This window comes from Stenella coeruleoalba (genome assembly GCF_951394435.1).
Source record: "Stenella coeruleoalba genome assembly, chromosome: 3".
In the NCBI taxonomy this organism is placed as follows: domain Eukaryota; kingdom Metazoa; phylum Chordata; class Mammalia; order Artiodactyla; family Delphinidae; genus Stenella; species Stenella coeruleoalba.
Genome location: NC_137148.1, coordinates 83,969,025 through 83,995,333, shown reverse-complemented (window position 1 = coordinate 83,995,333; position 26,309 = coordinate 83,969,025). Strand labels below are relative to the sequence as shown.

Genomic DNA, 26,309 nt, shown 5'->3' with positions numbered 1-26,309 from the left:
CCTGGGTATATCACACATCCAGAAAAAATGAACACACTAATTCAAAAAGATACATGCACCCCAGTGTTCATAGCAGCATTATTTACAATAGCCAAGACATGAAAGCAAGCCAGGTGTCCATCAACAGACAATTGGTTTAAGAAGATATGGTATATTACAGTGAAATATTACTCAGTAATAAAAAAATGAAATATTGCCATTTGCAGCAGCGTGGATGGACCTAGAGAATACTGTGCTTAGTGAAATAAGTCAGACAGAGAAAGACAAATGCTGTTTCGTATCACTTACATATGGAATTCAAAAAACAATACAAACAAATGTATATGCAAAACAGAAACAGACTTACAGATACGGAAAACAAACTTGTGGTTACCAAAGGTGAGAGGAGAGTGGGGAGAGACAAACTGGGGGTATGGAATTAGCAGATACAAACTACTATATATAAAATAGATCAGCAACAAGGATATACTATATAGGACAGGGAATTACACTCATCTTATAATAACCTATAATGGAGTATAATCTGTAAAAGTACTGAATCACTTTGCTGTACACCTGAAACTAACATAATATTGTATACCAGCTATAGCTCAACTTAAAAAAACAGATAAAAGTGTTAAGGTTTACATAGATTTTCAGGTACTAGACTTTTCTAAAATTTAAAAAAAAAGAAAGAACAGAGATTTTAATTCCAGACATTTGGAATGTGCTAATTTCAGCCGGTTTCAATTTTGAAGACCCTATTTTAGAAGCATGGGTAAAATAAAATGTTTCTCTATCACTTACTGCTGCTGAGATGCATTTGGAATAAAAGAATATGCTTTGAAAAGTATAAAATGATGTGTAAATAAAAGACATTAAAATCACATTCAATAAACTCAGTTGATCAAGAAGTTATTGGGTCTCCCTGGTGGCGCAGTGGTTGGGAGTCCACCTGTCGATGCAGGGGACACGGGTTCGTGCCCCGGTCCGGGAGGATCCCATATTCTGTGGAGCAGCTGGGCCCGTGAGCCATGGCCGCTGGGCCTGCGTGTCCGGAGCCTGTGCTCCACAACGGTAGAGGCCACGACAGTGAGAGGCCCGTGTACCACAAAAAAAAAGATAACAAAAATGATCTATTTTTCCATACTCAACTTTTCTCTTTTGAACTCACACTCCTCCTTGTGGTAGAACTTAATCCTAGCCGATCACCATCATCTATTCATTTCCCCACTCACCACCCCTGGTATGTGTTCACAGATTAGAAGAACTAAGTGATGGAGTGAAGGTGCACTTTGCCTGGGTCATTAGCTGCCCCCTGAGCATCCACTGAAGTACCTCTGTTCACATCTGGCCTTCAATTTTAGCTCACACAAATCACACCAAACCACTCTCTACCAAAATATTAAGTCAAGTCCAGCTCTTTCTACTACAGCAGTATCCTTCTTGAGTTCACAGGTCCATTCTTTCTCTAGAAAAGAATTCCCATTAAAGAAAGTTTTCCATTCAACCCTGTGAAGCTAAGGTTCTGTCTATTCCCCTGTCACTTATGTATGCATCTTCTGTCCCTCCAGTGAGACTCCAGGTACCCAGAAGACCTGCCAAGTTTTTTTAAGACCTCTCCACACAGGGCCTGTTTCCTGATGTCATGCTTGCAGTTTCTTGAGCGTTACGCTAGAAGTGAGGAAAAAATAGGTCCTAGGAGTACTTGTATACTCATCCTACTTGGGGTTTCTGGCACAGTTCCCTCAGGGTCTCCTAAAAAGTACAGAGCAGATTTTGCCTCACCATGTTGTTAAGAAATCTGCTTTAGTCCCAGGGAATGGAAACCTTGCTCCTGTAACAGGTAAAAACAATCTGCTAAATCTATATTATCAAAAAACATCTACTTATTAATCCCCATTCCACTCAGGAATAGAGGCATATTTTGAATCAATTTAGGCCTCTTCCTATTATATCCAAGGTTCTATTAGGTTTAAGGGGCTTATATTCTGCCAGGGCTGGGATAGAACCATCTAAGGAGACACTGAATCCATACTTAGCTCTATCGGGTCTGCAAATGTCCATACCTGTAGGCTGTTAAACCATGCCTTTTCCCAACTACAGAGCCTCTTTAGAAATTCCTCTTCACTCATTTACTAATGCAACTTGGCCAGAGGCATGTGAGTTCATTCCGTTACTTGGGAACATCACTGGAGAGCATGATACTTCTTGACTCAATCTGTTTCTCTCTGACTACAGAAACTTCACAGCCACTTCCTCTCTGGATCCTGATGCTATCTAAACTTTGTACAGAAAGGGAAGAGCAGACCATCTTTGCCCACAAATTGCCCCAAAACATCAGTGCTTTACCCAGGCCCATTACTGGCAAGCGGTGATTTTGAATGCCCTTTCTTCAGGGATCCACCCTATCTACGTATCCACCTATTTATTCTTTTATGACACATTATTTCTCCTCCAATTCTGTTTTTCTTGTTGGAGTATAGGATGTAAACAGGAACCATAATTCTTGGCTCTTAATTTGAATTGGCAATCTTAATACCAAAACTCAAGAATTCATGAGCTTTGTTTTCCCTGCTTTCTGTGGTCTCATCCCTTTCCGGAAGCAAAAATCACTGAGGGCTTAGCTGTCTGAATAAAAAAACTTTATTAAGAGAAAGAAATTAAAAATATATATAGAGAGAGAAATCCAAAAATGTGCCATCACATCACTATTCTCATCATTCCATGTGAGTTTTATGTTCCCCACTCAAAAAAGTTTATTACCTATTTGAATTGAGTAGTCTTTTTATTTTCTTTATGGTTTCTAGCTTTGGAGTTTTTCATGGGAATCAATAATCTGGTTAACAGAAAACAGTATGAAATACTGTTGGGGAATACTAGAGTACATTAGATAATCTGCCTTACTTTTAGTCCTTAAATACAAACAATAAAGACCCTACTAAGTGGATGGTGAATGAGAAAGTTTTTATAAATTCTAAGGTCTTAACATAAATATTATATTATAATCTGAGCTCCTAAAAGGAAGACACCCGCAATCATCTAAAAGGTAGTGTTATTGTCAGCTGAAAAGTGTTATGAAACATTTACCAGTTTAGAGAAAATGGAAAAAAAAGTTATATATTAAAACACCACATTTTTGCTTCATGTCAACAACGATAAGGACTTCAAAAGTGTTCTGAATCTCTACCTCTGTGACAGAATGTATCAATATAAGAAAACGTCCTATTTTTCTCAGTATTCAGCACATAACAAAAGTTATGTCATTATTTTTAGCTACTGCTGCTCTTTCAACTTCATGATAAAATATGTGGGACCAGCTATGGTGTACCTTTTGTATTGACACTGTTACCCTGTGCACCAGTCACACAGAATGTCATTCCAATTGTACTCTTTAACATTTGGGAAAGCACAGTGACAGTAGAATTGGAGCCCAGGGCCCTGAGCAAGCAGAGGTTTTCACCTACATCTCCAGCATTGCACCTGAATTAAGGACTTGACTCATTACTTGCTATTTCAGGCTTGAGTCTTTCTTGGTTATACTGATAAAGTGCAAAACACTGGAAGCAGACATAGGCTTTTGATGCAAGCCTAACCCTGTAAAAAAAACAGCAGCTTTTTAAGTGCAAAGTGCACTTAACTTCCCATGGGTATCATTTATCTACCAGTCAATTGCTAATCCTCAGTAAATGAAGGGAAATTGGGATGGGCTTAGCATAAATTCTCCTCTTTCACAAGACCTAACTAGCAAAACTCACCAGGCAACTAACTGCTTTTTGAAGTGACAGTAGTCAAATTACACTGAGATATAAGGAAATGGCAACATTTTTATGAGATATATATCTTCATCAGATTGATAAAAAAGATTAATATTGTGATCTAAGCTTCATAAAAATCTATCCATATTATGTAAGAATATATTTGAATTTCACCCCGATTCTGTGTTGTGTTCATTTTTTAGGTTACCATATTTTTTATAGAAAAATGAAGACTCAAACTTTCTCTTTTTTCTTTTTAGGAGGTTAAGACATCAAAATTTAACCCAAAGCTGTTGTTCTTATGGAAGACCAGTAAACTCATCCTTATAGCTAAAACAAGCAACCTGGCCCTCAAAGACTGTTTTAAAGCACTTAAATGAGTGCTTTTCTGCAAATGTCAAAAAGAAGAGAAGATTATTTTGAGAGCTTCTAAGGTATAAATAATTTTTCAGAAACACAAGAATTATGCTGGGATGACTTCTGCCTTTGGAAAAGATAATTGCAATTCGCTGTTGTGATACAGCTTAAACAAGTATTTCTCATTGTATTTAATATTTAATATCATTTTTCATCACTATAACCCAACAGTTCTTTCTGTAGCAAAATTATCCTATTTGACACTCTCTTTCTTTTCTTCACCTCCTGGCACACTCCCACACGTGCAGGATTATCTAAACAACTGTTTACACCAAAATGTGCAAAGAGTTAGCCTGTAATGGAAATACTGAAAATATATTTTCAATAGATTTTAAAATTCCAAGCAAGCCTCAACATATTCAGTAAAATGTCAGAAACAGAAAAACTTTAAATCTTTCAATTTGTTCATTCTTATTCACACATATAGAAAAAGAAAAAAGCTACTCTAAGCCTAACACATATGGAATATGTTTGTTTCCCGATGCTGATGGTCAGTCATGATCAGGCACGTGGTTATGTTACTTACTGTGCTATATATCTGGCAATACTGTGCATTGTCAAATGAGCTTTAGGTCTGATGGTAATTTTATTCTCAGGTTCAGTCATATGATGCTTCCCTATAGGAATAGGTTCTATCACAGGAGCAAATTATTCAAATCTAATTTAATAGACTCAATAGTTCTCCTCAGTTATATCTTGGGCATTTTGTATTCCTTTCCCTACATCTAGTGGCTATGTAACAATTCAATTACCAAAGTTCTTCATCCAGAAAGTGCAGTTGATTTCCGGTAATTCTTATTCTGTTTGATTTCTTTTTTTCTCCTAGTTTAACACATGCCAGTTGGTGTTGACTGAGTTAAAAATCTTGAAATAAGCCTGGCACTGTGTCAGTATGTAGGTTAATAAATGAGAAAAAAATTTAATAAAATACACACTAGAAATGGAAAACAAGATTAGCGGTGACATGTCATGAGGGCATTTTTCGTCTACGCACACAAAATAAAACGAGCTCAATGCAGCTGAAGAAAAGAGGAATGAGAGAGATGATATAAATTGAAAGATGAAAAGGCAGAGGGTAAGTGTAAAGAAGCATGTTGAGAGCACACAGAGTCAGCTGGCAAGAAAAGGCAGCTCTAAGAACCTTAGAGGTAAAACCCCAATAAGCAGATCAAAGGGTAGGAAGCAAGTTTTAGAATATAAAAGCAATAAGATAAGCAACTTCAAGGACGATTAAAAGAGCAAGGTGATAAAAGCATGCAAGAGTCTTTGGAGGTTATTAAGAATTTTAGGGAATTACAATAATAAGAAAGTTGTAAGGGAAAAGAAGTCTTTACATAGTCTTTCATAAAAGAAAAATCACCTGTCAAAATCTGTCTGCCTGGACACTAGAATTAGATTCCTGTTCTTCAAAAACAAGGTATGTCTTCTGATCAGATTTGGCTTCATCTTTCTTCATTTCTCTAAATAATCTTTCTCTGAAGAAATATGCAAATAGACTTACATACCTATACATAAACAATGGAACTGAAAATTCAAAGAGAGTCAAAGAAAATAGACTTAATGTTGGAATTTCATGAAATTAAATTTGAAATGAATTTCCATAAATCTCATAAGTATATTAGTTATACCTACAAATAATAAATTCATTAGAGATCAGCAAGTATCTGATTAAATTATTAACACAAGAAGTAAATTCAATTGAATCAGATAGATAGATACTTGGAGAGGGGACCTGAGCAAACTCTCTTTATCAGTATTGATTAAATGAATCAGAAAATGAGTTTCTACTTAATATCTGACAAGTATCCACAGACCCTCTTAAAGATTCCCTTTAGGGATCTGCAAGTTAGGTAACAGAAATACATATAATTAATATCTTGGGAACTTGTCTACCCTAGTGTGTACTCTTGTGCTCCATAAAGAGTCTTAATAGACTTCTTTAGAAAGAACACTGTAGATTCAGATACATAGTCATAGAAAGTTAATAAAAACAACTACCAACTATTCAGCCTTTACTATGAGAAATGTGCCTTACTGTCCCTATTTTGAAGATGGCAGAACACGGGACTGTGAAGTTACCTCACTCTTTTGTCTTCTTTATGTTTAGATTTCAACTAGATTATACAAGGTACTTCTACGTATCAATAAGAAAGAAGATTTATAGAAAAATTGTCAAAGCATAGGGATAGGCAATTCCCGGGGAAAAATAAATATTTGAAAAGCTGATCAGCACTATTATTAATCAAAGAATGGAAATGAAAATAATAATGTGATAATTTATAGAAAATAATTATAATTGACTATATCTGACTTGGCACTGGTGGAGACAAATGATCACTTACATGTTATTGATAGGGGAGGCACTGTGGCAGGATGTATCAAACTCAAAGTGAGCATGAAGGAGAACTATTAATTCTGTTTCTAGAAATATCTGTAAGAAATACTCATTTGTGTATGGAGGCATACAAAAAAAGAAGCAAATGAGCACAATTTAACAGCAAAAATATGGATGAATTGCTCAACAATGAGGGAACTGTAAATAAATTGTATCATATTGCTATTATGCTCTGAAGTAATTAAACTCTAAAAAACTCTAAAGTAATTAAAAAGAACAAGATGAATCATATGAAAAGAATTCCAAGACACATTTTAAGAAAAGAAAAAAATCAAGTAGTAGTAAATAGATAAGGAAATTGCATTGTTACATCAGCAGAAGGAAATAGAATCTGCTGCTGAGAATGTAAAAGTAGGCTATCCTAGTCTTAATTCCATATACTTCTGGGTTTTGAAATAATTTATAAAGTGTTTCTGTATTACTCATGTGATTAAAAAACACAAATATGAAATTCTTTATGGGTTCTATATTTCTCTCAATGACTTTATTGGACTCAATTTTACATATAAAATTGTCTGTCTGAATTTTTATACCCTACTTTGTATATGTTTAAAAATGGCTCAATGAAATAAAAAATTCTCAAAAAATATAATAAACCCCACTATACTGGAAAGAAGTGCACATTTAGAATCATAGAACTTTGCACTTACTCTTCACACTAACTTTTATAAAAATCCCTTGAAGTCTGAACCTCAGTTTTCCTTATTCAAAGTCATATCTTTCCTGCTTGACTTCTCATCTCCATAATCATATCCACCCTAATTCAACTTCCAGAGCTACTGTCAAATGCAAAAGAATTCTATAAAATTCACTTTTCAAACAGCACAGCATTTTATATATTGATAGATGCAGATGTGGATATTTAGTTAAGCTGAGACTATTAAAGAAAAATATATAACAACTATTTTTTTAATGTAACTTACTAAGCAGTTATAGTAGAATCAAGAGAGAAAACGCAAGATTCAGCTGCTTATACTTAATCTTTTACATCTCAAAAATAATATTATCATCAAAAAATGTTTATAAACTGGAAAAAAGTCATTGGAATTGTTTCAGAAGTTTTATTATAAGCCTACAATCAAAAAAGGCTTTGTAAGACTAAAAGAAGAACATTCAAAAGTTTTTCTCAGCAAAACATTCAGAGTTTGTTAGCAGTTTGTTGTAATTATTGTATGAATGTTCAGAAACAAGCTAATTATAATAAATAGGAATATCTGTGTTAATTTGAAAAAATCTATTAGAATCATTCATAAAACTGAGTAAATATTTTAACTTAAAGTTGCTTAGGTTAAAAAATCTTATGTTAAATAGTTAAGATAGATATATTACAGATAGATAGAAATGTAATAGATAGATGTATACATGCAATCAAAGAAACAAAGATGCAAGTTCATAAATTACATTAAATTCAACAAAAAATAAGCCATTTGCACTCTTTTCTCTAATATTTACCCAGAACTTTTCATAAAAAATAACCTAATAAGTAATAAGTAACTTCATGGCTTAGAAGTTAATGTACACAAATAGTTTTGATGGTGGAATATGAAACATTTACTTTAGAAAGTGATGGTTAGCTCACAAAGGAGAAAAAAGAAAAAAGAAAAGAGAAAGGGAAGACACAGTAAGAAAATGATTTAGATTGAAGGTTATAGCAGCTGTACAAATAAAGAAAATGGTGCAATCAACAGTTCACATCCTTTTGATGGATCACTGAAAAAGCTCTATGTAAATAGTTTTGACATTCAAGCTCCTGTAGAAAATAATACAGTAAAAAACATACAAGCAAGAAGCTATAAAGCATAAAGAATCTGGCAGTCACTTTTCCCCCAGAAGATACAGGCCACTGATCAGCTGATTTATACATTAAAAAAAAAAATAACTCTCAGGACAAAGAACTGCAACCTGTGGTGGAAAACTTAGTAAAGTTTGTGAGGGCAATATGTTCTGTAGGCTCATGGGTACTCAACAAATGACAACATGATGGCCCAGACTTCAGTCTCAATGCTAACTCAAGTCTCCAAATGGAGAAATTTCTCTCACCTTAAGACTTTTTAATAAAATAAAGTAACAAAAGTTAATGGCCTGCCAGATGTTCACCATAGGGAGTTTGCTTCAAGGAAATTGAAGGAGGAACTTAATTTTGAATTTATGGGAACATTTCCCCCCCATTTTTCCTTGTTTGTCCCATGTTGCTTTTCAGCTTTGTTTGACCAATGCCAGAAGTGCCACACTGGGACTCTTTCAGCACTATTCATCTCTGCATTAGAACAAGATGTGTTTAACTCCCCCCAACCTTTTTTTTTTTTCTCACCAGGCTACAGATAGAGGTAGCAGAAAAATTATTCTAAAACTAACAATTGCTCTGACAATTTTTGATCAGCTCAACAGAAAATGAATCACATGAATCAATGAAAATCTCTTAAAGCATAGTCAGATATTCAAGCTGTAGCATTCCGTGAAACACGGCACTTTATTTTTCAGCTTCCATATTTAAGGCCTGTGAGTGTGTTTTGTTCACTTCTTAAGCATTTTTGAAAATGATATGAAATCAAAACATTGCACTTGGGTGATCTCCAAGATTATATAAAGATATAACAGTGGAGGAGTCATCTTTTTCAAAGTAGTCTTAGGTCTAAAAGTTGGAAACCTACGTGTGTTTGCTTTAGGAGGAGGTTTAAGCAAAAGGGAGAAAGGAGAAGCAAAGGAGGGGAGTTGAGGATGAAAGAAGAAAAAAGCAATCCACTATTCCTCAAATTATAGGCCCATATTTACTAATAATTTAAGGAGTGTGTTTTACATCCATTCACATGTGGAATTCTGCACAAACTCTTGACTCAGTCCCTACTCTTTTCTTGAGTGGCTCCCAATCTTTTAAGTACAAACAGAAATCACCTAAAAACTTGTTAAAAGTGTGGACTACCAGGCTCCACTCCTGCAGAACTTACATTTTGGAAGGTATCTCAGGAGACTTTTCTTTAGAAGATTCAGTACCCACAACTTGAAAAATACTGCTTTAGATTTCTTTATGACAAAAAAAAGCCCAAATCCAAGATAATTTTACCTAACAATTGTGGGTAGCTCTCTTTTCCCTGATATTAACAAAAATCAAGCAAGCAATTTAAAAAAAATGAATATTATAATAAGTATTTTATAGTTAACTGAAAGAGATGATAGAAACCTAATAAATATTTGTTGGATGTACAACAAATGTACAAATGGAAGAATAAATGTGTAAGCAGGTTTACCCAACACATGCTCTCTGGATACTCAAAATTTCTATCCTGGAATAAGAACCCTATGTAAAACTGATTAACTTTCTTCACAATGTACAATTTAAAATCAATTCTTGTGTTACTTAAACCAAAAGAAATATATGAGCAGGCAGTACATACAAAGTTGTTAATGTTTTGTCAATTGGTAGATATTAATCTAATGCACTCACTCTTGTTCATTGGTGGTGAAAGCAACAAAATGCTGTCATCACTGAAAGAAGACAAACAGAATGAAAAATATATAATTCACCTATTTTTTCCCTTTAAAGGCAGTGTTTCCCAAAGTGCATTTACTTGTATAATATTTTCATGATTTTGGCCATATCCTTGTTAAGATACGTATGTCAATGTATTATGAAAAAGAAAGGTATTTGCTGACACACTACCTATTTTGTTTCAAATATTTCACACTAACTCCAGTTACCTTCTGAAATCTCTGGTATATTTTGTTAGCTGTATTTCCCTACCCCCCAATTTAAACAGAAAACCTCAGTTACTAAAGTGAAAAAGTATTTGTTCTTCTATCACCTAAAATGAGCTCATGACCTAGCAGTGGCTTACTCACAGCATTTTGAGAAACTATGCTCAGAGTCCCAATCCCAGAAGCCCCTCAGATACTCTCACACTCACCTATGAATGAAGGACTGTTCCAAATCTTTCCATGTATAGAAAAGTCTTAAAATGTTTAAAATACTTTAACCTTAAAGAATCAAACATCTTTTCCCAGTGATCTTTGACTAGGAGAAATGTAAGTGGTTACTTTAAATGTCTTTGTTCTCACCTCTGCCACACTTACAAAATTAAGGTTAAGTTGAAGAAGGAGTCCCCAGAAAACCTCTAGGATCACTCTCCATGTTACAGAGGGGAAAAATTTAAATCTACAAGATTCAATTTGCCGAGATAACTCAGACTAAAATGAGGTGGACATTATTTCTAAATTACTGACAAAACCATCTCTACCCACAGATTTGCATAAGGAGAATTGTCCTTAGTACAATGGGTCACATTTCCTAATTTGTTTTAAAAGTCTACCTTGTTTATGGTTTGTTTTATTGTCTTAAGTTTTACCTAAGTTATTTATACTTCATGTCTGGTTTGGAGCTTAAAAGAAACAGATAATTGGCTTAAGTGTCATCAAGTATATAAGAAGGCTATGTATGTTTCTATTTTATATCACAAAAAAACTCAGGAGTAAGGAAAAAAGAATTGCCCTCAACATTCAGAGTATTTCTGAAATGTATCTTTCCATTGAAAATACTACCTGCATCTGTAGACATTTGAAGAGCAAAGTTGAATAGGGCAGCATTTTTATTTCAAACTAATTTGTATCTAATCTCAAAATAATAAATCAGGTCCATTGAGGAAACTGAATAGTATTTCAATTATCAACCTTTGCCGATGAACTAATATGGTGAATTGCACCATGATCTACTTGAAATGTTTGCATTTTTTATTCACTTAAAATGGGAATTTTTAATCTCGTAAGATTAAAGAGATTAAGACCTTCCATTTGTCATTTCAGAATTACCCACTGTTCTGCTCATATACCATGAAATAGAGGTATTTGTGTAATCTAGCTCTATATTCTCACTAAAACTTATTACTTTGATATGACTAAACCTCAATATAAATAACTTTACCAAGTTAATAAAGTATTTCAGTTTTCTACCAAGATGGAAATACACAAATTAAATTGGTGATTAACAATATTTTATGCAACACTAATTATTAGAGAAATGCAAATCAAAACTACAATGAGGTAACATCGATCAGAATAGCCATCATCAAAAAGTCTACAAATAATAAATGCTGGAGAAGGTGTGGAGAAAAAGGAACTCTCCTACACTGTCGGTGGGAATGTAAACCAGTACTGCCACCATATGATTCTGCAATCCCACTCCTGGGCATATATCCAGAGAAAACTATAATTTGAAGAAATACATGCACCTCACTGTTCATTGCAGCTCTATTTACAATAGCCAGGACATGGAAGCAACCTACATGTCCATCGACAGATGAATGGATAAAGAAGATGTGGCACATATATACAATGGAATATTACTCAGCCATAAAAAGAAACAAAATTGAGTTACTTGTAGTGAGGTGGATGGACCTAGAGACTATCATACAGAGTGAAGTAAGTCAGAAAGAGAAAAACAAATACCATATGGTAACACATATATATGGAATTTAAGAAAAAAAAAAGGTTCTTAAGAACCTAGGGGCAGGACAGGAATAAAGACGCAGACATAGAGAACGGACTTGAGGACATGGGGAAGGGGAAGGGTAAATGTTTATTTTAATGCTAAACCTTTGGAAACTCTCCAAAAAAATCGCAGCAACAGTTTCATGCTTTCCATGAAGATGGTGACATTTATCCTCTGGCTTTATGTGCCTCTATGACACCTCTACAGTTTGAGAATGTCAGGTAAATGATATATAAGAATTATAAAACCACATATTATAAAAGAAAATAAAGTTTTCAATAAAGATGAGAAATTCAAAACAGGAAAATAAAGGTGGAAAATATCTGAAATCATGAATGAATGCAGTTAGTACAGTAATGTCTTATCATCTGTGGCTTTGGCAATCATGTTTTTATTTTTCTATAGAATGGAAAAATATATATTATTTTATATTGTGCAGTTATATATATTTGCATTAAATTTTTAAACTGCATGCATATATTTCTACATAGAATAGTTCCAATCCTCATGAGCAAATAGTCTACTGGAATGATTACTTCCCCACTTTTCTGGGCCACTTAAATGAGTCTAGGGGATACTGCAGGTATAAGGCATCTGTTTAAACCACATGTTCTCAATATGTAGATAGAAAAGTATAAATACATGTCCTTCAGGATCTTCATAATTTGTGAACGTGCCAAGCAGTTATACAAGCGTTTGGCTGAGACTTACTAAAAAGGCAAAAAAGAATTTAAGTGTAAGATACACTAAATTTCAAGTCAGTAAGTGTTGGTTTGAAAACTTTAAAAAGAAATCACTTTGCATAATATAAAACTTCTAGGAGAATCTGCCTCAGCAGATTACACCACTTCAGCAATATTTCCTGAACAACTAAAAGTGATTCCAGAGAAAAGTTACCTCTAGTGTGCGTGTATATGTGTGTGTGTTTTACTAGTGGTTTGGTTTCAATGGGATGAATAAATTTAAAGCAAATTTCTAACTCAGACTGATCTTGTTTATTGTGGAAGTGGATTTTTACTATAATTTTTATTTCCAGAGGTTTAATTTTTTTTAGTATATTAAATGCAACTTTTTTCTGCATTCTTGGTCTAGTCAACTTTAGTTTTGCCACACACTGTACTTTTCAGTAATGTAAAACCTATGGTTGGAAATGGATCACTGCAAAAAATAGATGCCAGGACAACGCAGTCCACTAAGTAGATGTGGATCCCAAATCCACTTGGGATTTGGACCCAAGATTTTAGAAATGCAATTGATTACATGATTCACAGCATCCAGGAGGTAATAATAAACCAGTGACAGTCAGGACATTCTTGATTTCTCATCTCAGGCTCAAAGTTTCTGGAGTCATCTTTGATGTCTCCCTAACTTCAGGTCCCATATTTAATAATCAAGTCCCGAAGTTCCACTGTCATGGATCTTTCAAATCAATTTCTTCCTTTCTATTCTCTTTGCCAACACCATATTTCAGACTTGCATTATCACAATCTGTTCTGTCACAATACAGACTTCACGCTAATCAATCCTGAAAATGCCATCAGGTTAATCTTCATAAAACGCAATTCCGGGCATGTCACTCACCTGATTAAAAATTTTCAGCAGCTCCCCAGTGCCTAGAGAATAAAGTCTCTACTTTTTAGCTTAAAATTCAAACTGTCCCATAACATAGAAGCATGAATTCATTCTTATAGATTCTGTCATGACTCACATATCTACCTTTCTCAATTCTAACATTTAATTATAAGATTACGCTCTCTTATTTTTAATTTCCTCTGGACAATAACATTCATTACTCCAGAAATTTTTCTACTATGTTTTTTCAGAATTAAGTATCAGAGACAGTTTCTCAAAAGTAGCATTCACTATTTTTTCTGTATTACTGATATGAGACAAAGAAGAAAAGACATTCCATTACTTATCTGTGAAGCATAAAATCCTTGAGGTCAGAGATTGACCCTAATCTTCAGTCCTCCTCAATCTACCTTTACTTCCTTCTTCAACTTCTCAGCAGCTTTGTATGAGTCCAACAGATGTGTTCACTAACTTCTGAATGCCCAGCCATGGAGAAATCAGGTAAGAGAAGAAAGTATCAAATGATATTTTCAAGGGCCATATTTGTCTAATCACTTTATTCTGCATTAACAGTCCACCTGTTCTGGGTTGTTTATCAGTGCTGTCTCTCTCTGCAAGGAGAATGATTACAGGTGAATCTCCACATGGATAATTTGGATGGGAGAGCACTCAGACCACCTGTGTTCAATTCAGAACTAAAAATACTATTGGGGCCCCATAAATGTTAAATAGCACTAAGAGTAATAATAACTAACCTCTTCTTAGTAGATGTGCTCCTGGGTACACCCACTTGAATTTTTCCAATTACAATTCAAGAACATTTCATTTCCCTTTATTCAGAACCATTATTCAGGCTCTTCTGGAAATGTTTTATTCAGTTTGCACATCTCTTCTCCACAATCTTTGATTTAGAATTCAGCTCTCTAATAATGAGGGGAAATTGGGGTCTGAAAGAGAAAAACACCATTTTCTTAAAAGATGAATGCTACAGGCACACATTGTCTTAAATTACAATACAACTACATTTTAAAAATATCCATGATCACATCTCTGACATTACAGCATAATGACATGAGTAACATCAAAAACTGGTTTGAAAGGATTTTAGTGGTATTCTCTAGGCAAATGTGTGACCTGACTAGACAGGAATTGTGGATATAAGTAAAAAATAGAAAATATCTTTTTCTTTTTGTGGTGGTGGTTGCTGTTATTGTTGTTGCCGTTGATAATAAAGAAAAAGGTCTGATCCCTCTGGAAAGCTGTACTCAACCCTTTCCCTGGGCTGTAGTTTACTCTGCTATTCACACCAGAGGACATTGGGGCAGCATCTAAGGCACTGTAATGAGATCTGAGCAAAAAAAGCTTTCAAAATATCAATAAATCAGCCCGGTTTATCCCCAGCTCAGAGAGTTGGGACAACTCATTGTGAGACTTCCCTGTTTTTAACTGCGGAGCAGGCTGTTTTGCTTTGACTCCTTCGTAAACCCAAGTGTAACACATATCTACTTGGCCATTCTTGGGAAAAAAAGAAATAAAAAGAGTCAGCCCTGGAGCATCTGAGTACTATAAGTTTGGAGAGCTTTAAGGGTCCAGCTGAGGCAACAGGGAACTCACAGCTGAATGACTGCTTGCTAATGGAGGAATGAAAGGACATGATGGACCCAGAAGCAGTGGCGGACAAGTGTCTCGGTGGGGAAATCTGCCAACCTGACAATGTCTTGCCCAGGAAATAGGGATGCATTTAGAACCACACTATTTTTAAATGACCACCATGACAAGAGCTGTTAAGTATTAAACAGGTGTGTGCTATCCGTGATTGCATTTGGATCTCGCAATTTAGTGGTGTCAGTAGAACTAATGACTGAGACGGATAAAGTGGCATACTTCCCTCATGGATTAAGATTCTGTATGAAAGCCAAAATAAAGTGCTGCACACCTGGCACATTTGAGAAAACAGAGTCATAATTCCTAAGATGCTTATCTAAACTTTCTGGTCTTAAATTCTCAAATGGATCAGCTGAAAAGATTTCAGATATTTGCAAGTTACAGAAAATCACAAAAATTCTTTGGGCATATATCAGTTCCAAATCTCTTACTCAGGTTAGCTACAAAATTACATTTACTATGACTCCTGCACGTGTGATCTAATAAGATCACTGACATATATTAATTACTATAAGATGAAAGAAAACAATGATGTAGAATAAAACAGTAGTTTAAAAAAATCCCCATTTCCAATGCTTTACACTTGAATTTGTTAAATTTTTAAATATATATATAAACACTATTTGGCAGGTGAAATAAAAACTTGCAAAATATCTTTGAAATTTCCCCTCAGAATTTTAAGCTACTTTATAAACATTATCTTTCCTTCCTTTTTTCTTCAATATAAATAAGACTATAATTGAGTTTTTTCTGAAAATAGCTCAGTAATTCAAAAACTCTTTGCTCTATTCAAGAGGTTTTGCTATGAATTATACAGTGTAAACTAATAAATAAGACATTAGTCCATATCATCAAAAAAACTATTCTATGAGTGGAAATTACATCTTCAGAAAAGCACAAATATAATATATGAAGTTTAGTTGCCATACTAGAGATACAAAATAATTGGAGCAATAAAAATTTTTAATTAAAAATTATGCTTTCAAAATTTGAAGATAATATTGAGACACATCTCAGACAAATGGAAGAATTTCAACAGAGGTAAAAGGTAAGGGCTTTTTGGGAAAAGAGAATATTTTAAGTAATATTAAAATATATATAATAAAATTATCTTCATAGAAGATATGCAAATCAATCAATGTGATACACCACATCAACAAAAGAAAAGACAAAACCACATGATCATCTCAACAGATGCAGAAAAAGCATTTGACAAAATTCAACATCCATTCGTGATTAAAAAAAAAAAACCTCTTACCAATGTAGGTATAGAGGGAGCATATCTCAACTTAATAAAAGCTATTTATGACAAGACCACAACCAATATAATACTCAATGTGAAAAACTGAAAGCCTTCCTGCTAAAATCTGGAATAAAACAAGGATGCTCATTCTCACTTCTCTTCAACATAGTATTGGAAGTCTTAGCCACAGCAATCAGACAAGAAAAAGAAATAAAAGGTATCCAAATTGGAAGGGAAAAGGTAAAATTGTCATTATATGCACATGACATGTACTATATATAGAAAACCCTAAAGACTCCACACAAAAACTACTAGAACTGATAAATGAATTCAGCAAGGTAGCAGGATACAAGAATAACACACAGAAATCAGTTGCATTTCGTTACACTAACAATGAAATATTAGAAAGGGAATGTAAAAAAAAAAAAACCTTTTAAAACCACACCAAAAATAAATAAATAAATAAAATACTTAGGAATAAACCTGACCAAAGAGGTGAAAGACTTATATGCTGAGAACTATAAAACATTAACTCATTATTGCCCAGGGGATTTTTGCAGAAACTAATGCTTGTGGCTGGAGATTTTTATTTTGGCCAGCCAAAAATTAATTCTGTTATTTCACTAACACTCTGTTGGTTATTACGTTCAATAGTTACACCGGACACACCTGTAAAGTCTTCTAATTTTTGTGAAATGTTGTCTTCAATCGACTCTTCTGTAGAAGCAAAGGAGCATTCTCCAGCACTGTGAGTTTCATTTTCACTTTCCATATCAGAATCAATCACTAAAGTTTTTGTCTTTTTATTGGTCTAACAGTCACATCGTCTGAATCAGAACTATGTTCTGAAGAACTATCACCTTCTGAGACACTAGTATATGTGTCGCTCAGATAATCAGATAAAGTATCTGCATAAAATTCACCAAAAAATTTTTCTTCACTCAAAATTTTGCAATGTGTCATTTTTGAAAATTTTTCATTTATAACATACACAAGGTTGAAACAAAAACCTAATGGAGCAGAATGCAAATGATAATGACAATCATAAGTTGTATAATGAACCCTTGATCAATTGTAAGCTCTAACAACTTTGCACAGTGATGTTAATTGTAGCACTCTCTATAAACGTATTGATAACATCTCCAGTCAATAGCGTTTGGGTAACAAAAGACATACTAATATGTCTCCAGTCAATAATGTGTTAATAAAGGAAATTAAAGATGATTCAAAGAAATGGAAAGGTAGCCCATACTCTTGGACTGGAAGACTTAATATTGTTAAAATGGCAATACTTCCCAAAGGAATATACAGATTTAATGTGACCCCTATCAAATTACCCATGACATTTTTCACAGAATTAGAACAAATAATACTAACATTTATATGGAACCATAAAAGATCCAGAATTGCCAAAGCAATTCTGAGGAAAAAGAACAAAGCAGGACACATAACCCTTCCAGACTTCAGACAATACTACAAAGCTACAGTAATCAAAGCAGTGTGGTATTGGCACATAAACAGATATACGGAACAATGGAACAGAAGAGAGAGCCCAGAAGTAAACCAACATACCTATGGTCAATTATTCTTCGACAAAGGAGGCAATATAAAATGGGAAAAAGACAGTCTCTTCAGCAAATGGTGCTGGAAAGGTTGGACAGCTGCATATAAATCAATGAAGTTAGAACACACCCTCACACCATGTACAAAAGTAAATTCAAAATGGCTTAAAGAATTAATTATAAGACACCATAAAACTTCTAGAAGAGAACATAGGCAACACATTCTCTAATATAAATCGTACCAATGTTTTCTTAGGTCAGTCTCCCAAGGCAACAGAAATAAGAACAAAAATCAACAAACGGGACCTAATCAAACTTACAAGCTTTTGCATAGCAAAGGAAGCCACAAACAAAATGAAAAGACAACCTATGGAACAAGAGAAAACATTTGTGTATGATGTGATGAACAAGGGTTTAATTTCCAAAGTATACGAACAGCTCATACAACTCAACAACAACAACAAAATACCCAATCAAAAAATGTGCAGAGGACCTAAATAGACATTTCTCCAAAGAAGACATATGGATGACCAATAGGTACATGAAAAGGTGCTCAACTTCACTAATTATTACAGAAATGCAAATTAAAATTACAGTGAGGTGCCACCTTACACAAGTCAGAATGGCCATCATTAAAAAGTCTACAAATAACAAATGCTGGAGAGGGTGTGGAGAAAAGGGAACCCTCTTATGCTACTGGTGGGAATGTAAGTTGGTGCAGCCATTATGGAAAACAGTATGGAGATTCCTCAGAAAACTAAAAATAGAATTACCAGGTGATCCAGCAATTATCTGGGCAAAACCGTAATTCAAAAATATACATGCATCCCTATGTTCATAGCAGCACTATTCACAATGACCAAGACATGGAAACAACCTAAATGTTCATTGACAAATAAATAGATAAGGAAGATGTGTACATACTACTCAGCCATAAGAAAGGACAAAATAATGCCATTTGCAGCAACATGGATGCAACTAGGGATTATCATACTAAGTGAAGCAAGACAGAAAGAGAAAGACAAATACCATATGATACCACTTATATGTGGAATCTAAAATATGACACAAATGAACCTATCTATGAAGCAGAAACAGACTCACAGACATTGAGAACAGACTTGCAGTTGCCAAGGGGGAGGGGTGGTGAAGGAGGGATGGATTGGGAGTTTGTGGTTAGTAGATGCGAACTATTACATATAGAATGGATGGACAACAAGGTGCTACTGTATAGCACAGGGAACTATATTCAATGTCCTGGGATAAACCATAATGGAAAAGAATAAACAAGAATGTGTGTGTGTGCATATATATACACACACACACACATATATGTATAACTGAGTCACTCTGCTGTACAGAAGAAATTAACACAACATTGTAAATAAACTATACTTCAATAAAAAAAATTAAAATAAAAGGATTCAAATTCCAATGCAAAAAAACACAAAACAAAACAAAAAATAACATTTTCCCCATGTGCTTCCCTGAATACTTTAGGAAATCCTGTCCAGAATTAAGATTGATGTAAGAGAAATCTGAAGCTCTCTTGTATATTATCCCTAAAAGCTGATGAGTCCAAAAACCACAATTTGGTTTCTTTTATTTCTAAACAACTTACTAATACCCATAACTTATTTCTTTTTTAATATAAATACATTGGCCAAATCTTTTAATGGACTGTAGCTAGAAAAAGAGACCGTAGCTGCTTACTGGTAAGATTTACACCTATAGTTTAAAATTCATGCTATCTGGGTGAACACTGGGACCTAATAAACAACTCCATATACCTATTAAACAGAAATTTTAGCAGGGGTCTAGTACAGGTTCTTGAAGGAGCCATTAACAGTAGTACCCTCAGGTCTCACATTAATGGTAAGTAAAATAATTCCCAGGTGAGAAATGATGCTATGAAAACTAGGTTGGGAAAATGGAGGCACAAGTAATTGGTTAGCCATTTCCTTCTTCTCCTTTTTTTCGTTTCTTTTTTTTTTTGTAACATCTTAATTATAAGGTCTTCTTTTTTCCTCCCCAATGTCTTGGTGTTAAGGACTTTCAAATTGTATTAAAACTCGCAGCTGATTTAGGAAGAGCTAGAATTTCTATGCTTAAATTACTGATTCTAACCCAGAAGTCATATTGCAGCAGGGGAACATAACACAGTTACCTGGGAACTTTTCAAACTAAGTACAGTCCCCAACACATACCTCATGCAATGGAAATCTTCCTATATCTGCTATTTGCCATTAAAACCACTACAAAGTAAGCCATTGCTTCTGATGGTAGTGGATCAAATTTCTAAGGTGTGAGAATTATTTATGTATTAACTAAGAGATTGAGAAACACCTTTGCATCAACTAAGAGTTTAATTATGCAGTAATTCAATAAACGTTTTTTGAGCAACTACTACCTGCCCAGCACCTAGCCTCTAGGAATACAACAGTGTGGAAAATAGACACAGTATTAAATAAGCCAGCAAGTTCAGCATGGAGAGAACTATGATAGGTATAAAACAGAGCATTATGGGACTATGCAGAAAGAATACTAACCCAGTCTTAGTGAGTTAAGGGAAAATGTCCAGTGGAATTGGAATCCGTATTGAAACATAAACGATGAAACGACTTAGGCAAAAAGGAAGAGAATAAAGTTCCCAACAGAGGCAACAGTCTATATTAATGCCCAGTGGTGGGAAATTATATCATGTTTCAAGAACTAAAGAAATCCAGAATGACCACAGTATAGAATTAAAGTGGAAGAAAGGGAAAGTAGATTGAGCAGTACAGAGATAAAAGATGAGGCTAGAGAAGTAAAGAGGGGTCAGATCAAGGGTGCTTTAAGCCATGTAAACATGTTTGAATTCTATCAAGAGAACACAGAAGAACAGATGAATATTTTAAGCAGGAGAGAGACCTAAGTTTTTCCTTGAGAAAGAAAACTGACTGCAATGCGCAGAACATACGAGGGGGGGAGGGTCTAGAATCATGGAAACAGGTTAATATTCAAACTTGTTTTGTGTTTACTTCTGAATAAAAGTTCAACTAAGTATAAAACAATCAGAACTCTCTGGCTAACCACTGATTATTCTGTGAATTATCTAGTTAAAACACAGTGTCTTAACGATTATACTTAATAATTGCACTGTTTATAATCTAAGTTGTTTACTATCTGAGGTTTAACACTCAGAGAGTCGATTAAATTGGGTAACTCCTCTCTTGGATGGGAGCAGTAACCTTCAGTGGAATGCTAACTACCTCTGAGAATGATGCTTAACTCAGAATTTCTTTGCCATAGGAGTAATTGATTTTAGGCTGGGTGAACTGTTTCTTAATACATATGCCCACAGGGAGAATGTCATTTTAATAAGATGCTTCTATAAGCCACACCCTACTTAAAACAGAAGGTTTCCCCTTTGTTTTCATAAGCAAAAACTGAAGGAGCCCTGTTTGTCCTTAAGTAAACAACTGGAAGGTAATGTAATACTGAGTTGGTGGTCTGCAAAGTATCTCTTTGCCAATTCAGCTATCCAAGTTTTGCTTTTGTTTTTAACTATAGCTTTCCTAGAAAATACATCTACGTTTAACCTTATTGAATACCACTAATTTGACCTAAATCTGCTTGTACTGGTCTTTCAGCTGTTCTCTTGATTTCATGATCCACTGGTTTGCTCTGCTACCACTATGACACAACTAAAATAAAAGTATCCAAATAATTGGAAATTGTGGAGGGGAGGTAATAAAATAAACAATGTCATCTCAGAGATCAAGGTAAAAGATGGAGTCTTTAAAAAATATAAAATCATTGATTCATCTAAGCAGTCAAATTCTGATGCTGAGTCACAGACTTGACCCAAGAGAGTATAAGCACTAAGGATTGCTCAAGACTATCAACTGAATTGTGGGGAAAACTGCTTATAAATCTATTTCTATTCATGTTTATATAACAGTCCTTTAAAAATTTTAATTGTAGTGTATGTTTGCTAACTCAGAAAATTATATTAATATCATATATTGTGTTAAATTTATTTATAAATACAAGTGTCCATCTATTTGGGACTAAACTGCCTATATAATACTGTTAATGTTATATAATCAAATTTACCATTCATTGTTCTTACTATGTGGCACCTAGTTTACAAAACCCCACAGACAGCCTATTTTATGGGAATTTACATTCAATTCAAAAACAGTTGCTTTAAACTTATCTAGTCGTGGCTGGTATTATAGTCCTTTAAAAGTAATTTCCACAAATTTTAATCTCTCTCAAACTGCTGAGGATAACCTGGCTTATTTTATATGGTACACAAATAAACATTTTGTGCATTTATTTTAATGGCAGCTGGAAATACAGAGCTAGCACACAAGCTAACACACAAATCAATGGACAATCACATGCTGGGCACAAGGACTTGGCTGCAATCCCCCAGGACAAGGCCATCTTGGACATGGGGTGGCCTAACCTCACAATCTACAAGCCCCACTTTACCTTCCCTCATGGAACACGTGGAGCTGCCCAGAAGCCAGGAGCTCACTGTCACTCAAATCTACACCCCCTACCATCTCCATCACCCTGGAGGTGTGGGCAGAGAGCTGGTTTCCTGACAACTCTCAGATTTTAGCCCCAAGAACCAGCCTCTACCATTTCCATCATCCCAAGACCACCTGCCCAGATTCCAACATCTACAAGAAGTTACTCATCTACAAACAGAGAGAGTTCATGGGAGGCAGCCCTCAGAGCAAGGCTTTCATTGAGGAACTCATCACTGAGTCACCCAAGTTCCCTGTATCCCAGCCTCCTGACTCCAACCAGATGGCCAAGATCGAAACTGACTACTGGCCTGCCTCCCATGACTCTTCATTGTGGAGACAGAATGGAGGAAGCAGAAGGTATCTCAGGGACCTCCCTAGTGGTGCAGTGGTTAAGAATCCACCTGCCAATGCAGGGGACATGGGTTCGATCCCACATGCCATGGAGCAACTAAGCCTGTGTGCCATAACTACTGAGACTGCACTCTAGAGCCTGCAAGCCACAACTACTGAGACCATGTGCCACAACTACTGAAGCCCACATGCCTAGAGCCTGTGCTCCACAAGAGAAGTCACCGCAAGGAGAAGCACGCACACCGCAACGAAGAGTAGCGCCCACTCATCCCAACTAGAGAAAGCCTGTGCAGCAACAAAGACCCAATGCAGCCAAAAATAAATAAATAAATGATTTTTAAAAAATTAATAAATAAATAAAGTGTTTTGTTTTGTTTTAAAAAGGCATCTCACAGGGAGGCAGACGAAGAGAAGGAAGGGGAGGGCGATGGTGACTCCAGAGAAGAAATGGCACTCAAGGAGGCGTCAGAGAGAGAAACTCAGTAAGGTGATGTCCAAGTTGGGAAAGATGGTCTTGAAAGAAGAGATGGAAAAGTCATTGCCTATCCAGAGAGAACCAGTCCCTACTGGACTGGACACCCTTTCATACTTCCTTACACCATGGAAAGTCTAATTGTTCTCTCTCTGCCTATGGCAGGACAACCCTGAGCTTACTATACTTCTCAGACTTCAGCCCATGGGGAGTGAGAATGGAAGCTCACACCTTGCTGATCTGTCCCTATGAAATGCTGGTGGCGACCAGTAAGGGGCAAACGAAGTTGCCTCCAGGCTTGACAGGCATTTGTCAGCCAAGGACTTCTCAAGGGTATTTTCCATGTCTTCTGTAGCCCTGGGGTGTGGGACATGGACTTCCTTCCCCACAATGAGGGAGCAGTCCTTTCTCTCATCCCTGGTCCTCACTGGATGGGGCAAACCCAGCCTGGACTCAAGCACACACAGCGTAAATGTTTGTGACCTCTCCCTGCCTCCATCCCCACATGAAGGTTCCCAGAAGAAATTAAGGAAAAATAAATATGGCACTTAAGAGGTCAGACCTGTCAGCTGTCTTGACCAAAGGGTGGGTAGAACCCCCAGCCCTGGAAGGAGGAGGGTGAGAGTGGGAAGCAGCCAGGCAGGCAGGGAAAGCTCCAGGATCCCGTGTGTATCCAAGCACTCCTCACTTCACCTTTTACAGCTCCCCCATCACCCTGACCTCCAGCCTCTTTGACTCTAGCAAAAGCAGGCTCCAGCTCAGCGAGATCTCAAACAGGGAGGCCGCCCTGCCCTCTATCTAGTTCACCTTGTCCTCTACTTGCGACCCCCAAGCTTCAAAGACTCTTGCTCCAAACCTGTGGCTTCCCCTAAAACCTTGGCTTAGAGTGGAGATGTCACCAGAACAAAATCCTTGACCACCATCAGCCTCCAGGCAAAGTCAGCTAGAACTCTACCTTCTAGTACCAACCCAAATCCTGGGCAGAACCCAGGCCTTCAAACTCCCTTGGATGCGATCAAGAGGCCAGGCTACAGGAGCATTTCTGAATGTCCTGGCTACCAGGTCCTGCTCCTACCCATACCTAAAGAATGTAATTTCTTGGAGCACCACCCCCCCACACTGCATTTCTCACCTAACTCTCTGCCCTACCTTAATCATACTCCCAGCTTTTCCTCTTTACAAATACATATTTATATATAATTTTTATAGATAGATGTAAATAGGTATAGATATATCTGTCTATCTCTGGGTCTGGGTTTTATTGCCCAGAGCCTGGGCACGATGCATGCGATAATGCTGGGGAGGGGGGGACTCTGCTTGGAATTAGAGGTTCCATTGGGTCCCCCCCCAAAAAAAGATACATGTATATAAATTTCATTACGTGAACATTCTATTATTGCCAATATTTAAGTGAAAGTAAAATAAGACCCATTGAGAAAGGGTGGAGTTGAAATGTGTGTGTGCGTAAAGAGAGAGAGACAGAGACAGAGATAGGGAATCCAAGTATAAGTGATACGCAGAAAAGGCAAAAATATGAAGGTAGCTTTTTTCCTGCCTTCAGACTTTAACTGAAACATCAACTCATCCTAAGTCTTGAGCCTGCTGGCCTTTGGACTGGAACTATATATTCTCAGCTCTCCTGGGTCTCCAGCTGGCCGAATCACCCTGCAGATCTTGGAACTCGCTAGCCTCCATAATCATGAGCCTGTTCCTCAATTCTTTATAATAAACATCTTTCTAGAAAGAAAGATAAGCAAAAATGTCGGAAACAGATGTTGTATTGTGCCATTATGCGTGAATGTGCACGCAAGGGTGCACACACACACACACACACGCACACACACACACACATTCTGTTTCTCTACAGTACCCCAACTGAGACACTGTTATATAAGAGGACTGAGGACAATATCTCCATTCTAACATGAGGACCAAGAGAGCAGTTCATGCTTCATATGTTATCTGGTGATGGAAACAACATAAAAAGAATAGTTATTCCCAGCATAACGATGCATTTGATAACACCTGCACATTTTTATAAAATGCTTACCTGAAAAAAAATTATTGTTAAGGTTAGCCAAAAGTTAAGTGAGTCTCATTAATAATTGTATTTTTAATTTCCTCCTCACCAAATGATTTATTTTCATGTGCTTCTAATCGTGAGAGTGCACTTTAATATAGCTATAGAGTGTAGCCCTGAAGAGATGGCCCATTTACCATTGTGCAGTAATATAAAAGCAACGGCAGCTAGTCATACAGGTGTTCTCAATTTCCATCATACATGGTATACAGCCCTTGGTTCAGTGGATAATCCAACTGTAAACAGTGACTCATTGTTAACAACTCTGGGAAATAGGATTAACAATTTCTAATTTCAAAGTAAACCTATTTCATTTTTGTCCTGCAAATAAAAACAATGTGTTCAGAGATTTAGCTTTTCAGATTTCAGAGCTTCCCAGAAACAAAAATGTTGGAAACAAATTTTTTATTGTACCAATGCCATTATTGGAAACCATTGAGTATATGTTCTTAATAGCTTTTTAACAGTTCGGTACCAAAATAATGATGATGATGATGATGACGATGACGACGATGACTACGACGATGATGATAGTAATAATAAAAATAAATTGAAGTTCAATCAGATGAAACAAAATTTTTTTGAATTGAAAAAAATTTAGTTGAATCTCTGAAAACTAAAACTCTTGTAAGTATCTACTACTCAATGTAATCAGGAGAAAAATAAAAAGCTTACTTAATATTAGAAAACTTAGTTTCCAAAACGAAAGTTTTAGGTGAAATTTTAGGAATCCGGTGTGCCTTAGAACACAGTTAAATTGAATCAATAATCTTGTAATTTTTGTGACTTGTTTATTATACCATTCTAAAA

The 26,309-nt window shown here is 35.7% G+C and overlaps 1 long non-coding RNA gene and 1 pseudogene across 2 annotated transcripts in view; one reads left to right on the top strand and one right to left on the bottom strand.

The window, feature by feature from the left end:
* Nucleotides 1-5,592: 5,592 nt before the first annotated feature.
* LOC307184306 overlaps nt 5,593-26,309 on the bottom strand; it is a 373,803-nt gene continuing 353,086 nt past the window's right edge. The window contains exons 3-5 of the long non-coding RNA XR_013827692.1: nt 14,356-14,547; nt 13,944-14,074; nt 5,593-5,629 (exon numbers count right to left, since the gene is read on the bottom strand). This is a non-coding gene — a long non-coding RNA (uncharacterized lncRNA). The remainder of the gene's footprint in view (nt 5,630-13,943; nt 14,075-14,355; nt 14,548-26,309) is intronic.
* LOC307184058 (dematin-like) lies at nt 22,447-26,100 on the top strand (annotated as a pseudogene). Its single transcript has 3 exons — nt 22,447-22,953; nt 23,332-23,781; nt 25,956-26,100. The product of its transcript is annotated as a dematin-like (transcript).